Raw genomic sequence first — 17580 nt, forward strand, 5'->3', positions numbered from 1 at the left:
AAATACCCTCATTTCTTGCTACTGCCATATAGTGCCAGTGTCTGACTGGGAATTCAAAGAATATATTGGGGTTACGTGCACCCACAATTTTTACTACTGGTATACAGTGCCATTGTCTGACTGGGAATTCAAAGAGTATATTGGGAATACAAATACCCTCATTTCTTGCTACTGCCATATAGTGCCAGTTTCTGACTGGGAATTCAAAGAATATATTGGGGTTACGTGCACCCACAATTTTTACTACTGGTATACAGTGCCATTGTCTGACTGGGAATTCAAAGAATATATTGGGGTTATAAATACCCTCATTTCTTGCTACTGCCATATAGTGCCAGTTTCTGACTGGTAATTCAAAGAATATATTGGGGTTACGTGCACCCACAATTTTTACTACTGGTATACAGTGCCATTGTCTGACTGGGAATTCAAAGAGTATATTGGGAATACAAATACCCTCATTTCTTGCTACTGCCATATAGTGCCAGTTTCTGACTGGGAATTCAAAGAATATATTGGGGTTACGTGCACCCACAATTTTTACTACTGGTATACAGTGCCATTGTCTGACTGGGAATTCAAAGAATATATTGGGGTTATAAATACCCTCATTTCTTGCTACTGCCATATAGTGCCAGTTTCTGACTGGTAATTCAAAGAATATATTGGGGTTACGTGCACCCACAATTTTTACTACTGGTATACAGTGCCATTGTCTGACTGGGAATTCAAAGAGTATATTGGGAATACAAATACCCTCATTTCTTGCTACTGCCATATAGTGCCAGTTTCTGACTGGGAATTCAAAGAATATATTGGGGTTACGTGCACCCACAATTTTTACTACTGGTATACAGTGCCATTGTCTGACTGGGAATTCAAAGAATATATTGGGGTTATAAATACCCTCATTTCTTGCTACTGCCATATAGTGCCAGTTTCTGACTGGGAATTCAAAGAATATATTGGGGTTACGTGCACCCACAATTTTTACTACTGGTATACAGTGCCATTGTCTGACTGGGAATTCAAAGAGTATATTGGGAATACAAATACCCTCATTTCTTGCTACTGCCATATAGTGCCAGTTTCTGACTGGGAATTCAAAGAATATATTGGGGTTACGTGCACCCACAATTTTTACTACTGGTATACAGTGCCATTGTCTGACTGGGAATTCAAAGAATATATTGGGGTTATAAATACCCTCATTTCTTGCTACTGCCATATAGTGCCAGTTTCTGACTGGTAATTCAAAGAATATATTGGGGTTACGTGCACCCACAATTTTTACTACTGGTATACAGTGCCATTGTCTGACTGGGAATTCAAAGAATATATTGGGGTTATAAATACCCTCATTTCTTGCTACTGCCATATAGTGCCAGTTTCTGACTGGTAATTCAAAGAATATATTGGGGTTACGTGCACCCACAATTTTTACTACTGGTATACAGTGCCATTGTCTGACTGGGAATTCAAAGAGTATATTGGGAATACAAATACCCTCATTTCTTGCTACTGCCATATAGTGCCAGTTTCTGACTGGGAATTCAAAGAATATATTGGGGTTACGTGCACCCACAATTTTTACTACTGGTATACAGTGCCATTGTCTGACTGGGAATTCAAAGAATATATTGGGGTTATAAATACCCTCATTTCTTGCTACTGCCATATAGTGCCAGTTTCTGACTGGTAATTCAAAGAATATATTGGGGTTACGTGCACCCACAATTTTTACTACTGGTATACAGTGCCATTGTCTGACTGGGAATTCAAAGAATATATTGGGGTTATAAATACCCTCATTTCTTGCTACTGCCATATAGTGCCAGTTTCTGACTGGTAATTCAAAGAATATATTGGGGTTACGTGCACCCACAATTTTTACTACTGGTATACAGTGCCATTGTCTGACTGGGAATGCAAAGAATATATTGGGGTTATAAATACCCTCATTTCTTGCTACTGCCATATAGTGCCAGTTTCTGACTGGGAATTCAAAGAATATATTGGGGTTACGTGCACCCACAATTTTTACTACTGGTATACAGTGCCATTGTCTGACTGGGAATTCAAAGAGTATATTGGGAATACAAATACCCTCATTTCTTGCTACTGCCATATAGTGCCAGTTTCTGACTGGGAATTCAAAGAATATATTGGGGTTACGTGCACCCACAATTTTTACTACTGGTATACAGTGCCATTGTCTGACTGGGAATTCAAAGAATATATTGGGGTTATAAATACCCTCATTTCTTGCTACTGCCATATAGTGCCAGTTTCTGACTGGGAATTCAAAGAATATATTGGGGTTACGTGCACCCACAATTTTTACTACTGGTATACAGTGCCATTGTCTGACTGGGAATTCAAAGAGTATATTGGGAATACAAATACCCTCATTTCTTGCTACTGCCATATAGTGCCAGTTTCTGACTGGGAATTCAAAGAATATATTGGGGTTACGTGCACCCACAATTTTTACTACTGGTATACAGTGCCATTGTCTGACTGGGAATTCAAAGAATATATTGGGGTTATAAATACCCTCATTTCTTGCTACTGCCATATAGTGCCAGTTTCTGACTGGGAATTCAAAGAATATATTGGGGTTACGTGCACCCACAATTTTTACTACTGGTATACAGTGCCATTGTCTGACTGGGAATTCAAAGAGTATATTGGGAATACAAATACCCTCATTTCTTGCTACTGCCATATAGTGCCAGTTTCTGACTGGGAATTCAAAGAATATATTGGGGTTACGTGCACCCACAATTTTTACTACTGGTATACAGTGCCATTGTCTGACTGGGAATTCAAAGAGTATATTGGGAATACAAATACCCTCATTTCTTGCTACTGCCATATAGTGCCAGTTTCTGACTGGTAATTCAAAGAATATATTGGGGTTACGTGCACCCACAATTTTTACTACTGGTATACAGTGCCATTGTCTGACTGGGAATTCAAAGAATATATTGGGGTTATAAATACCCTCATTTCTTGCTACTGCCATATAGTGCCAGTTTCTGACTGGGAATTCAAAGAATATATTGGGGTTACGTGCACCCACAATTTTTACTACTGGTATACAGTGCCATTGTCTGACTGGGAATTCAAAGAGTATATTGGGAATACAAATACCCTCATTTCTTGCTACTGCCATATAGTGCCAGTTTCTGACTGGGAATTCAAAGAATATATTGGGGTTACGTGCACCCACAATTTTTACTACTGGTATACAGTGCCATTGTCTGACTGGGAATTCAAAGAATATATTGGGGTTATAAATACCCTCATTTCTTGCTACTGCCATATAGTGCCAGTTTCTGACTGGGAATTCAAAGAATATATTGGGGTTACGTGCACCCACAATTTTTACTACTGGTATACAGTGCCATTGTCTGACTGGGAATTCAAAGAGTATATTGGGAATACAAATACCCTCATTTCTTGCTACTGCCATATAGTGCCAGTTTCTGACTGGGAATTCAAAGAATATATTGGGGTTATAAATACCCTCATTTCTTGCTACTGCCATATAGTGCCAGTTTCTGACTGGGAATTCAAAGAATATATTGGGGTTACGTGCACCCACAATTTTTACTACTGGTATACAGTGCCATTGTCTGACTGGGAATTCAAAGAGTATATTGGGAATACAAATACCCTCATTTCTTGCTACTGCCATATAGTGCCAGTTTCTGACTGGGAATTCAAAGAATATATTGGGGTTACGTGCACCCACAATTTTTACTACTGGTATACAGTGCCATTGTCTGACTGGGAATTCAAAGAATATATTGGGGTTATAAATACCCTCATTTCTTGCTACTGCCATATAGTGCCAGTTTCTGACTGGGAATTCAAAGAATATATTGGGGTTACGTGCACCCACAATTTTTACTACTGGTATACAGTGCCATTGTCTGACTGGGAATTCAAAGAGTATATTGGGAATACAAATACCCTCATTTCTTGCTACTGCCATATAGTGCCAGTTTCTGACTGGGAATTCAAAGAATATATTGGGGTTACGTGCACCCACAATTTTTACTACTGGTATACAGTGCCATTGTCTGACTGGGAATTCAAAGAATATATTGGGGTTATAAATACCCTCATTTCTTGCTACTGCCATATAGTGCCAGTTTCTGACTGGGAATTCAAAGAATATATTGGGGTTACGTGCACCCACAATTTTTACTACTGGTATACAGTGCCATTGTCTGACTGGGAATTCAAAGAGTATATTGGGAATACAAATACCCTCATTTCTTGCTACTGCCATATAGTGCCAGTTTCTGACTGGTAATTCAAAGAATATATTGGGGTTACGTGCACCCACAATTTTTACTACTGGTATACAGTGCCAATTTCTAACTAGGAATTCAAAATGCGCAAGGCTCCCGGAAAGGGACGTGGACGAGGCCGTGGGCGAGGTCGGGGGAATGGTTCTGGGGAGCAAGGTAGCAGTGAAGCCACAGGGCGTCCCGTGCCTACTCCTGTGGGGCAGCAAGCATTGCGCCACTCCACAGTGCCAGGGTTGCTTGCCACATTAACTAAACTGCAGGGTACAAACCTTAGTAGGCCCGAGAACCAGGAACAGGTCTTGCAATGGCTGTCAGAGAACGCTTACAGCACATTGTCCAGCAGCCAGTCAGACTCTGCCTCCTCTCCTCCTATTACCCAACAGTCTTGTCTTCCTTCCTCCCAAAATTCCGAAGCTTTACAGAACAATAACCCAAACTGTCCCTGCTCCCCAGAGCTGTTCTCCGCTCCTTTCATTGTCCCTCAACCTGCCTCTCCACGTCACGATTCCACGAACCTAACAGAGGAGCATCTGTATCCAGATGCTCAAACACTAGAGTCTCCTCCATCTCCGTTCGATTTGGTGGTGGATGACCAGCAACCCACCCTCATCGACGATGATGTGACGCAGTTGCCGTCAGGGCATCCAGTTGACCGGCGCATTGTGCGGGAGGAGGAGATGAGACAGGAGTTGGAAGAGGAAGTGGTGGATGATGAGGACACTGACCCGACCTGGACAGGGGGGATGTCAAGCGGGGAAAGTAGTGTGGATGTTGAGGCAGGTGCAGCACCAAAAAGGGTAGCTAGAGGCAGAGGCAGAGGTCAGCAGCTTAGGCGAAGCCAGGCCACACCCGGAATCTCCCAAGATGTTCCAGTTCGTACCCAGCCCCGAAAAACTCCCACCTCGAGGGCACGTTTCTCGAAGGTGTGGAGTTTTTTCAAGGAATGCGCCGAGGACAGATATAGTGTTGTCTGCACAATTTGCCTCTCGAAATTGATTAGGGGCTCTGAGAAGAGCAACCTGTCCACCACTTCAATGCGCCGTCATTTGGAATCCAAGCACTGGAATCAGTGGCAGGCAGCAACGGCAGGACAAAGGCCGCCTGCCGTTCACGCCACTGCCACTGCCTCTGCCTCTGCCACTGCCACTGCTGACTGTGCTGGCGATGCACTCCAGAGGACGAGCCAGGACACCACTTCATCTGCCTCCGCCACTTTGTTGACTTCTACCTCATCCTCCCCTGGTCCTGTCTTATCTCCTTCTCCTGCACCATCAAAGGCACCATCAGGCGTTTCTTTACAACAACCCACCATCTCTCAGACATTGGAGCGGCGGCAGAAATACACTGCTAACCACCCACACGCGCAAGCCTTGAACGCCAACATCGCTAAACTGCTGGCCCAGGAGATGTTGGCGTTCCGGCTTGTTGAAACTCCCGCCTTCCTGGACCTGATGGCAACTGCGGCACCTCGCTATGCCGTCCCTAGCCGTCACTACTTCTCCCGGTGTGCCGTCCCCGCCTTGCACCAGCACGTGTCACTCAACATCAGGCGGGCCCTTAGTTCCGCGCTTTGCACAAAGGTCCACTTGACCACCGAGGCGTGGACAAGTGCATGCGGACAGGGACGCTACATTTCACTGACGGCACACTGGGTGAATGTAGTTGAGGCTGGGACTGCTTCCCAAACTGGCCCGGTGTACCTCGTCTCCCCGCCTAACATTCCTGGCAGGGACACGAGAAGAACACCCCCCTCCTCCTCCTCCTCTACCGCCTCCTCCTCCGCCACCGCCTCCTCCTCCGCTGTTAGATTGACCCCAGCTACGAGTTGGAAACGTTGCAGCACTGGCGTTGGTAGACGTCAGCAGGCTGTGCTGAAGCTGATCAGCTTGGGGGACAGACAGCACACTGCCTCCGAGGTGAGGGATGCCCTCCTCGATGAGACGGCAATATGGTTTGAGCCGCTGCACCTGGGCCCAGGCATGGTCGTTTGTGATAACGGCCGGAACCTGGTAGCAGCTCTGGAGCTTGCCGGACTCCAACATGTTCCATGCCTGGCCCACGTCTTCAACCTAGTGGTGCAACGTTTCCTAAAGAGCTACCCCAATGTTCCAGAGCTACTGGTGAAAGTGCGGCGCATGTGCGCCCACTTTCGCAAGTCGACAGTAGCCGCTGCTAGCTTAAAATCTCTCCAGCAACGCCTGCATGTGCCACAACACCGGCTTTTGTGCGACGTCCCCACACGCTGGAACTCAACGTTTCAGATGTTGAATAGAGTGGTTGAGCAGCAGAGACCTTTGATGGAATACCAGCTACAAAACCCTAGGGTGCCACAAAGTCAGCTGCCTCAGTTTCACATCCATGAGTGGCCATGGATGAGAGACCTTTGTGACATCCTACGGGTCTTTGAGGAGTCCACAAGGAGGGTGAGCTCTGAGGATGCGATGGTGAGCCTTACAATCCCGCTCTTGTGTGTTCTGAGAGAATCCCTGATTGACATCAGGGATAACTCAGATCACACAGAGGAGTTAGGGATAGCATCCGATCCGTCACAGCTGGAGAGTAGGTCCACACATCTGTCCGCTTCACTGCGTTTAATGGAGGAGGAGGAGGAGGAGGAGGAAGAAGAGTTGTCCGATGATGTGATGGTGATACAGGAGGCTTCCGGGCAACTTCGAATCGTCCCATTGTTGCAGCGCGGATGGGTAGACATGGAGGATGAGGAGGAAATGGAGATTGAACTTTCCGGTGGGGCCAGAGGAGTCATGCCAACTAACACTGTGGCAGACATGGCTGAGTTCATGTTGGGGTGCTTTACAACCGACAAGCGTATTGTCAAAATCATGGAGGACAACCAGTACTGGATCTTTGCTATCCTTGACCCCCGGTATAAAAACAACATCTCGTCTTTTATTCCGGTAGAGGGGAGGGCCAATCGCATCAATGCTTGCCACAGGCAATTGGTGCAGAATATGATGGAGATGTTTCCAGCATGTGACGTTGGCGGCAGGGAGGGCAGTTCCTCCAGTAGGCAACCAAGTTCTCACCGGTCCACACAAACGAGGGGCACACTGTCTAAGGTCTGGGACACCTTGATGGCACCCCCTCGCCAAAGTGCCGCCACGGAGGGTCCTAGTGTCACCAGGCGTGAGAAGTATAGGCGCATGTTGCGGGAATACCTTTCCGACCACAGCCCTGTCCTCTCCGACCCCTCTGCGCCCTACACGTATTGGGTGTCGAAGTTGGACCTGTGGCTTGAACTTGCCCTATATGCCTTGGAGGTGCTGTCCTGTCCTGCCGCCAGCGTCCTATCTGAGAGGGTGTTCAGTGCAGCCGGTGGCATCATCACTGACAAGCGCACCCGTCTGTCAGCTGAGAGTGCCGACCGGCTCACTTTGATAAAAATGAACCACCACTGGGTAGAGCCGTCATTTTTGTGCCCACCTGTGTAAAGCACCCCAACATGAAACTCCATGTCTGTACTCAACCTCTCCAATTCCTCCGCATCCTCATACTCATCCACCATAAGCGTTGCACAATTCTGCTAATACTAGGCTCCCTCCACCCTGATTTCCCCCAACTCTGCTGGTTAGAGGCTCCCTCCACCCTGATTTCCACCAACTCTGCTGGTTAGAGGCTCCCTCCACCATGAATTTGCCCAAACTGGGCTGTTTAGAGGCTCCCTCCACCATGAATTGGTCCAAACTGGGGTTTTTAGAGGCTCCCTCCACCATGAATTGGTCCAAACTGGGCTGGTTAGAGGCTCCCTCCACCATGAATTTCCCAAAACTTGGCTGTTTAGAGGCTCCCTCCACCATGAATTTGCCCAAACTGGGCTGTTTAGAGGCTCCCTCCACCATGAATTGGTCCAAACTGGGCTGGTTAGAGGCTCCCTCCACCATGAATTTCCCAAAACTTGGCTGTTTAGAGGCTCCCTCCACCATTAATTGGTCCAAACTGGGCTGGTTAGAGGCTCCCTCCACCATGAATTTGCCCAAACTGGGGTGGTTAGAGGCTCCCTCCACCATTAATTGGTCCAAACTGGGCTGGTTAGAGGCTCCCTCCACCATGAATTTCCCAAAACTTGGCTGTTTAGAGGCTCCCTCCACCATTAATTGGTCCAAACTGGGCTGGTTAGAGGCTCCCTCCACCATGAATTTGCCCAAACTGGGCTGTTTAGAGGCTCCCTCCACCATGAATTTGCCCAAACTGGGCTGTTTAGAGGCTCCCTCCACCATGAATTGGTCCAAACTGGGCTGGTTAGAGGCTCCCTCCACCATGAATTTCCCAAAACTTGGCTGTTTAGAGGCTCCCTCCACCATTAATTGGTCCAAACTGGGCTGGTTAGAGGCTCCCTCCACCATGAATTTGCCCAAACTGGGGTGGTTAGAGGCTCCCTCCACCATTAATTGGTCCAAACTGGGCTGGTTAGAGGCTCCCTCCACCATGAATTTCCCAAAACTTGGCTGTTTAGAGGCTCCCTCCACCATTAATTGGTCCAAACTGGGCTGGTTAGAGGCTCCCTCCACCATGAATTTGCCCAAACTGGGCTGTTTAGAGGCTCCCTCCACCATGAATTTGCCCAAACTGGGCTGTTTAGAGGCTCCCTCCACCATGAATTGGTCCAAACTGGGCTGGTTAGAGGCTCCCTCCACCATGAATTTCCCAAAACTTGGCTGTTTAGAGGCTCCCTCCACCATTAATTGGTCCAAACTGGGCTGGTTAGAGGCTCCCTCCACCATGAATTTGCCCAAACTGGGGTGGTTAGAGGCTCCCTCCACCATTAATTGGTCCAAACTGGGCTGGTTAGAGGCTCCCTCCACAATTAATTGGTCCAAACTGGGCTAATTAGAGGCTCCCTCCACCATGAATTGGTCCAAACTGGGTTTTTTAGAGGCTCCCTCCACCATGAATTTCCCAAAACTTGGCTGTTTAGAGGCTCCCTCCACCATTAATTGGTCCAAACTGGGCTGGTTAGAGGCTCCCTCCACCATGAATTTGCCCAAACTGGGCTGTTTAGAGGCTCCCTCCACCATGAATTTGCCCAAACTGGGCTGTTTAGAGGCTCCCTCCACCATGAATTGGTCCAAACTGGGCTGGTTAGAGGCTCCCTCCACCATGAATTTCCCAAAACTTGGCTGTTTAGAGGCTCCCTCCACCATTAATTGGTCCAAACTGGGCTGGTTAGAGGCTCCCTCCACCATGAATTTGCCCAAACTGGGCTGTTTAGAGGCTCCCTCCACCATGAATTGGTCCAAACTGGGGTGGTTAGAGGCTCCCTCCACCATGAATTGGTCCAAACTGGGGTGGTTAGAGGCTCCCTCCACCATTAATTGGTCCAAACTGGGCTGGTTAGAGGCTCCCTCCACAATTAATTGGTCCAAACTGGGCTAATTAGAGGCTCCCTCCACCATGAATTGGTCCAAACTGGGTTTTTTAGAGGCTCCCTCCACCATTAATTGGTCCAAACTGGGCTGGTTAGAGGCTCCCTCCACAATTAATTGGTCCAAACTGGGCTAATTAGAGGCTCCCTCCACCATGAATTGGTCCAAACTGGGTTTTTTAGAGGCTCCCTCCACCATGAATTTGCCCAAACTGGGCTGTTTAGAGGCTCCCTCCACCATGAATTGGTCCAAACTGGGCTGGTTAGAGGCTCCCTCCACCATGAATTTCCCAAAACTTGGCTGTTTAGAGGCTCCCTCCACCATTAATTGGTCCAAACTGGGCTGGTTAGAGGCTCCCTCCACCATTAATTGGTCCAAACTGGGCTGGTTAGAGGCTCCCTCCACCATGAATTGGTCCAAACTGGGCTGGTTAGAGGCTCCCTCCACCATGAATTTCCCAAAACTTGGCTGTTTAGAGGCTCCCTCCACCATTAATTGGTCCAAACTGGGCTGGTTAGAGGCTCCCTCCACCATGAATTTGCCCAAACTGGGCTGTTTAGAGGCTCCCTCCACCATGAATTTGCCCAAACTGGGCTGTTTAGAGGCTCCCTCCACCATGAATTGGTCCAAACTGGGCTGGTTAGAGGCTCCCTCCACCATGAATTTCCCAAAACTTGGCTGTTTAGAGGCTCCCTCCACCATTAATTGGTCCAAACTGGGCTGGTTAGAGGCTCCCTCCACCATGAATTTGCCCAAACTGGGGTGGTTAGAGGCTCCCTCCACCATTAATTGGTCCAAACTGGGCTGGTTAGAGGCTCCCTCCACAATTAATTGGTCCAAACTGGGCTAATTAGAGGCTCCCTCCACCATGAATTGGTCCAAACTGGGTTTTTTAGAGGCTCCCTCCACCATGAATTTCCCAAAACTTGGCTGTTTAGAGGCTCCCTCCACCATGAATTTGCCCAAACTGGGCTGTTTAGAGGCTCCCTCCACCATGAATTGGTCCAAACTGGGCTGGTTACAGGCTCCCTCCACCATGAATTGGTCCAAACTGGGCTGGTTAGAGGCTCCCTCCACCATGAATTTCCCAAAACTTGGCTGTTTAGAGGCTCCCTCCACCATTAATTGGTCCAAACTGGGCTGGTTAGAGACTCCCTCCACCATGAATTGGTCCAAACTGGGGTTTTTAGAGGCTCCTTCCACCATGAATTGGTCCAAACTGGGGTTTTTAGAGTCTCCCTCCACCATGAATTGGTCCAAACTGGGGTTTTTAGAGTCTCCCTCCACCATGAATTGGTCCAAACTGGGGTTTTTAGAGGCTCCCTCCACCATGAATTTGCCCAAACTCTGCTGGTTAGAGGCTCAATCCACCCTGATTTTCAAAACAAATGTTGGTGCCAACCTCAACTTACTACAAGGGCCAAATTCACTGCTGGTGACAAGCTCTCCTCACTGCAAGTGCCAAATACACACGTTTCAAGGTGTTTTCCTACTGTCAGAGATGTGGTATTGAGTGTGTAAAGTGTGTAGTTGTTAGGCTGTGATGTTGGGTAATAGAGGGTCTTTGGTGTGTTAGATGCCCCCAGACATGCTTCCCCTGCTGTCCCAGTGTCATTCCAGAGGTGTTGGCATCATTTCCTGGGGTGTCATAGTGGACTTGGTGACCCTCCAGACACGGATTTGGGTTTCCCCCTTAACGAGTATCTGTTCCCCATAGACTATAATGGGGTTCGAAACCCGTTCGAACACACGAACATTGAGCGGCTGTTCGAATCGAATTTCGAACCTCGAACATTTTAGTGTTCGCTCATCTCTACTCCTCTAAAACCTCTAAAAGTATAAATAGAAAGTATATCTGGCCCCACAACAAATACGCCTTATGTATCCCTGTACATAGATGTGTATAAAAGTTCCTAGTGTCAGAATACAGAATATGGGAGAATTTTTTTATTTTATTTTATTTTTGCAAAGCTTTGCATTTTTATTTTATATCTATTTGTTTATTTATTTATAAATTTAGTATTCCCGGAATACTGAGCCATAGACTACAGGTAACATGTCATTTTTGCTGTATAGTGCACATTGTGAAAACAAAGCCTGGATGGAATTTTTGGTTTTGTTTGCATTTTTTAATGCTTAAAAATTCAATAAAATCTTTTATATGTATGTATGTCCCACATAGGAAACATTTAATAGGAAACAATATATTTTTAGAATTCATGAAAATTCAATGTTTCATTATGTTTTATGAGCTATTAATTCTGTTAGGGGGAATTCACACGGAGTAAAGTGGCGCGCAATCTGACATGTATACACGTGTCAGCATTTTGCGCGCTCAAAAAGATCCCAATGATTTCATTGGGAGTTACGATCGTATACGGCGCATAATTTTGCGCCCGTAATTTTGCAGCCGCAAAATTACACGCCGTATACGATCGTAACTCCCAATGAAATCAATGGGATCTTTTTGAACGCGCAAAATGCTGACACGCGTATACGTGCCAGATTGCGCGCCACTTTACTCCGTATGAATTCCCCCTTACATAATAAATGTGTATTTTACAATATAAGGAGCTGAATATCAAATTTTAAATAAATGGTACAGCATTTCCCATGCCATACATAGTACAAGAGATGTTGCACATTATTTTTGAATCCTTATTATAACCATTGAAAACAAACAAATTAATATTACACTGCTTGAGATTATAAAGATATTTGTGAATCCCTTAATGTCATTGGATGTTACCATATTAGGTTAAGCTAATTCTTAGCCCCCTGTAGACGACTGTGTGTTAGATCAGTGTGCTGTTTTTTTTTCCCGCATAGCACACTGACCCATTCATTTCTATGAGCCCGTACACGACTGTGAATTTATACGGTGAGGTGTGCGGGCCAACAGTCCGGGCCACAAAATATAGAACAGGTCCTATTCTTGTCTGATTTATTTATTTTTTTGCAGCCCCGCTTCCGTGGCTCCTATTCATTAAATGACAGGGGCCACAGAAGAAACGCCGGTGCACAGGTGGCATCCATGTGTCGCCCACGCCACCTGTGCTGTTTATTAACGGCAACCGGTTAGCACGTAGTCATTTGCAACTGGCTCTAGAGTCAGCATCAGAGTTCTGACAGCACTACTGTTAAATCAGAAGTGATTTTATTTATAAACAAGTTCTCAAGTCTCTGGAATATGAAGACAGTCATTTAACTGTAGTAAGCTTATGCTGTGTTCTAACAAACTAGAACAACAGACAGGTGGACCACTAAAATTGTGGTTACATACGGAGCCCAATGGATCCTTTTCAATATAGGGGACTAATGGGTATATGTTGTTTTGTACAGATCTTTTTCATCCACTGATTTCAGGTGAACATTGCAATGGAGTCTCCACTGGAGATTCTGACGCAAATGTGAACATTGCCTTAGTCAGGCACTTCCATTATACAGACTTCTCAAAGTGTTGTTCTTCTAGAACTTCTAGAAACCACTTGTAATCTATGGAGTAAGTGGACAGCAAGTGTTAATTTCAGATTTATAGTCCATGCTCCCCAGAAAAAAGCCAAGTGGTGCTGACAGAATTTGCAACAGCTCGGCACTTTCCTAGCACTGTTAGTATTTAAAAGGCTTGCCTGAGCCTCCATGCAATTGTCTTACTGGTAAACCATCCTCAGGTTTGTTGATAGTCCAACCCCTAGATGCCACACCATCCAGCTGTTCTGGATGGCAGAGGCTGTGTGTAGAGATGAGCGAACACTAAAATGTTCGAGGTTCGAAATTCGATTCGAACAGCCGCTCACTGTTCGAGTGTTCGAATGGGTTTCGAACCCCATTATAGTCTATGGGGAACATAAACTCGTTAAGGGGGAAACCCAAATTCGTGTCTGGAGGGTCACCAAGTCCACTATGACACCCCAGGAAATGATACCAACACCCTGGAATGACACTGGGACAGCAGGGGAAGCATGTCTGGGGGCATAAAAGTCACTTTATTTCATGGAAATCCCTGTCAGTTTGCGATTTTCGCAAGCTAACTTTTCCCCATAGAAATGCATTGGCCAGTGCTGATTGGCCAGAGTACGGAACTCGACCAATCAGCGCTGGCTCTGCTGGAGGAGGCGGAGTCTAAGATCGCTCCACACCAGTCTCCATTCAGGTCCGACCTTAGACTCCGCCTCCTCCAGCAGAGCCAGCGCTGATTGGCCGAATTCCGTACTCTGGCCAATCAGCGCTGGCCAATGCATTCTATTAGCCCGATGAAGTAGAGCTGAATGTGTGTGCTAAGCACACACATTCAGCACTGCTTCATCACGCCAATACAATGCATTAGCCAGTGCTGATTGGCCAGAGTACGGAACTCGACCAATCAGCGCTGGCTCTGCTGGAGGAGGCGGAGTCTAAGATCGCTCCACACCAGTCTCCATTCAGGTCCGACCTTAGACTCCGCCTCCTCCGGCAGAGCCAGCGCTGATTGGCCGAAGGCTGGCCAATGCATTCCTATGCGAATGCAGAGACTTAGCAGTGCTGAGTCAGTTTTGCTCAACTACACATCTGATGCACACTCGGCACTGCTACATCAGATGTAGCAATCTGATGTAGCAGAGCCGAGGGTGCACTAGAACCCCTGTGCAAACTCAGTTCACGCTAATAGAATGCATTGGCCAGCGCTGATTGGCCAATGCATTCTATTAGCCCGATGAAGTAGAGCTGAATGTGTGTGCTAAGCACACACATTCAGCACTGCTTCATCACGCCAATACAATGCATTAGCCAGTGCTGATTGGCCAGAGTACGGAATTCGGCCAATCAGCGCTGGCTCTGCTGGAGGAGGCGGAGTCTAAGGTCGGACCTGAATGGAGACTGGTGTGGAGCGATCTTAGACTCCGCCTCCTCCAGCAGAGCCAGCGCTGATTGGCCGAATTCCGTACTCTGGCCAATCAGCACTGGCTAATGCATTGTATTGGCGTGATGAAGCAGTGCTGAATGTGTGTGCTTAGCACACACATTCAGCTCTACTTCATCGGGCTAATAGAATGCATTGGCCAGTGCTGATTGGCCAGAGTACGGAATTCGGCCAATCAGCGCTGGCCAATGCATTCTATTAGCCCAATGAAGCAGTGCTGAATGTGTGTGCTTAGCACACACATTCAGCTCTACTTCATCGGGCTAATAGAATGCATTGGCCAGCGCTGATTGGCCAGAGTACGGAATTCGGCCAATCAGCGCTGGCTCTGCTGGAGGAGGCGGAGTCTAAGATCGCTCCACACCAGTCTCCATTCAGGTCCGACCTTAGACTCCGCCTCCTCCAGCAGAGCCAGCGCTGATTGGCCGAGTTCCGTACTCTGGCCAATCAGCACTGGCTAATGCATTGTATTGGCGTGATGAAGCAGTGCTGAATGTGTGTGCTTAGCACACACATTCAGCTCTACTTCATCGGGCTAATAGAATGCATTGGCCAGCGCTGATTGGCCGAATTCCGTACTCTGGCCAATCAGCACTGGCTAATGCATTGTATTGGCGTGATGAAGCAGTGCTGAATGTGTGTGCTTAGCACACACATTCAGCTCTACTTCATCGGGCTAATAGAATGCATTGGCCAGTCCTGATTGGCCAGAGTACGGAATTCGGCCAATCAGCGCTGGCCAATGCATTCTATTAGCCCGATGAAGCAGTGCTGAATGTGTGTGCTTAGCACACACATTCAGCTCTACTTCATCGGGCTAATAGAATGCATTGGCCAGCGCTGATTGGCCAGAGTACGGAATTCGGCCAATCAGCGCTGGCTCTGCTGGAGGAGGCGGAGTCTAAGATCGCTCCACACCAGTCTCCATTCAGGTCCGACCTTAGACTCCGCCTCCTCCAGCAGAGCCAGCGCTGATTGGCCGAATTCCGTACTCTGGCCAATCAGCACTGGCTAATGCATTGTATTGGCGTGATGAAGCAGTGCTGAATGTGTGTGCTTAGCACACACATTCAGCTCTACTTCATCGGGCTAATAGAATGCATTGGCCAGCGCTGATTGGCCGAATTCCGTACTCTGGCCAATCAGCACTGGCTAATGCATTGTATTGGCGTGATGAAGCAGTGCTGAATGAGTGTGCTTAGCACACACATTCAGCTCTACTTCATCGGGCTAATAGAATGCATTGGCCAATCAGCGCTGGCCAATGCATTCTATTAGCGTGAACTGAGTTTGCACAGGGGTTCTAGTGCACCCTCGGCTCTGCTACATCAGATTGCTACATCTGATGTAGCAGTGCCGAGTGTGCATCAGATGTGTAGTTGAGCAAAACTGACTCAGCACTACTAAGTCTCTGCATTCGCATAGGAATGCATTGGCCAGCCTTCGGCCAATCAGCGCTGGCTCTGCCGGAGGAGGCGGAGTCTAAGGTCGGACCTGAATGGAGACTGGTGTGGAGCGATCTTAGACTCCGCCTCCTCCAGCAGAGCCAGCGCTGATTGGTCGAGTTCCGTACTCTGGCCAATCAGCACTGGCTAATGCATTGTATTGGCGTGATGAAGCAGTGCTGAATGTGTGTGCTTAGCACACACATTCAGCTCTACTTCATCGGGCTAATAGAATGCATTGGCCAGCGCTGATTGGCCAGAGTACGGAATTCGGCCAATCAGCACTGGCTAATGCATTGTATTGGCGTGATGAAGCAGTGCTGAATGAGTGTGCTTAGCACACACATTCAGCTCTACTTCATCAGGCTAATAGAATACATTGGCCAATCAGCGCTGGCCAATGCATTCTATTAGCTTGATGAAGCAGAGTGTGCACAAGGGTTCAAGCGCACCCTCGGCTCTGATGTAGCAGAGCTGAGGGTGCACAAGGGTTCAAGTGCACCCTCGGCTCTCCTACATCAGAGCCGAGGGTGCGCTTGAACCCTTGTGCAGCCTCGGCTCTGCTACATCAGAGCTGAGGGTGCGCTTGAACCCTTGTGCACACTCTGCTTCATCAAGCTAATAGAATGCATTGGCCAGCACTGATTGGCCAGAGTACGGAATTCGGCCAATCAGCGCTGGCCAATGCATCCCTATGGGAAAAAGTTTATCTCACAAAAATCACAATTACACACCCGATAGAGCCCCAAAAAGTTATTTTTAATAACATTCCCCCCTAAATAAAGGTTATCCCTAGCTATCCCTGCCTGTACAGCTATCCCTGTCTCTTAGTCACAAAGTTCACATTCTCATATGACCCGGATTTGAAATCCACTATTCGTCTAAAATGGAGGTCACCTGATTTCGGCAGCCAATGACTTTTTCCAATTTTTTTCAATGCCCCCGGTGTCGTAGTTCCTGTCCCACCTCCCCTGCGCTGTTATTGGTGCAAAAAAGGCGCCAGGGAAGGTGGGAGGGGAATCGAATTTTGGCGCACTTTACCACGCGGTGTTCGATTCGATTCGAACATGGCGAACACCCTGATATCCGATCGAACATGTGTTCGATAGAACACTGTTCGCTCATCTCTAGCTGTGTGTGGTACGGTACCAGAAGCCATTTTGATAGTTTTTACAGTCATGTTTACAATCACATTTATCCATTTCATGTCAGGGCTATTTTCCCTGGTTCTCGACCAGACACATTTTTAGCTTTTTTTTTTTTTCTTCTTGCATGCAGTTTTGAGTTATAACTTTTATTCAAATAGTTTTTAAATGAAGGAAGACGGCCCCTAAGATTAAGTTAAAATAGAGGATAAGAAAAGCCTACAATCAAGGAATAAATCATGTTAGAAAGAGTGATACATTTCACTGGTTTCAGTAAATTATAAACAATGGTGCTTTATAAAGCATATTGTGCATTTAGTAGTGATTTTGCATGGTATAATAATCAATAGTTAAAGATAAATTATTTGACTCAAGATTTTTATT

General features: G+C 47.0%; 1 protein-coding gene across 1 annotated transcript in view; it reads left to right on the top strand.

The window, feature by feature from the left end:
* The window catches only part of ATP2A3 (ATPase sarcoplasmic/endoplasmic reticulum Ca2+ transporting 3), a 177464-nt gene that overhangs the window by 128217 nt on the left and 31667 nt on the right, over positions 1-17580 (top strand). The window lies entirely within an intron of this gene.

This window comes from Leptodactylus fuscus, chromosome 2 (genome assembly GCF_031893055.1).
Source record: "Leptodactylus fuscus isolate aLepFus1 chromosome 2, aLepFus1.hap2, whole genome shotgun sequence".
NCBI classification, from domain to species: domain Eukaryota; kingdom Metazoa; phylum Chordata; class Amphibia; order Anura; family Leptodactylidae; genus Leptodactylus; species Leptodactylus fuscus.